This window comes from Buceros rhinoceros, unplaced genomic scaffold, assembly GCF_000710305.1.
Source record: "Buceros rhinoceros silvestris isolate BGI_N320 unplaced genomic scaffold, ASM71030v1 scaffold8165, whole genome shotgun sequence".
Taxonomy (NCBI): Eukaryota; Metazoa; Chordata; class Aves; order Bucerotiformes; family Bucerotidae; genus Buceros; species Buceros rhinoceros.
Genome location: NW_010411117.1, coordinates 58,117 through 58,595, shown reverse-complemented (window position 1 = coordinate 58,595; position 479 = coordinate 58,117).

The following is a 479-nucleotide window of genomic DNA, read 5'->3' as shown; positions in this document are numbered from 1 at the left end:
CTGCAAACTGCTGCTTCGCGCGCACGGTCTGCGGGAGCGCGCTGGGAAACGCACCGTGCTTGTATGGTGCACAGAAAATCTAGAGCTACTTAAGTACTCAGCTTCACAACCCAGCGAAGGGTAGAGATGAAGCCACTGGCACTTCTTAAATGTTTTCATTAAAGAGCAGAATTCACGCAGAGTTGAAGATGCTGCAAGCTCCTTGCAATACCTTGCTGAGTTGGACCTCGTATTACAGCCTATTTTTAAAAAACCGCTAAAGTGGCTTTGGAAGTACGCTATTATCGTGACATTTGTCGAGAGAGCAGTGGGCCTTCTGTTCTTCCCTTTGGACACACAGCCGTACTGAGCTCCCATGAGCTCCGCCTTACCCCACACTTGCCAGCAATACTCATAGACCTGCGCTGGTCACTCAGAACTGGGTAAACCATGGCTGCGCCATCATTTTTCTCTTAACATCTCTTTAGATAAGGTACATA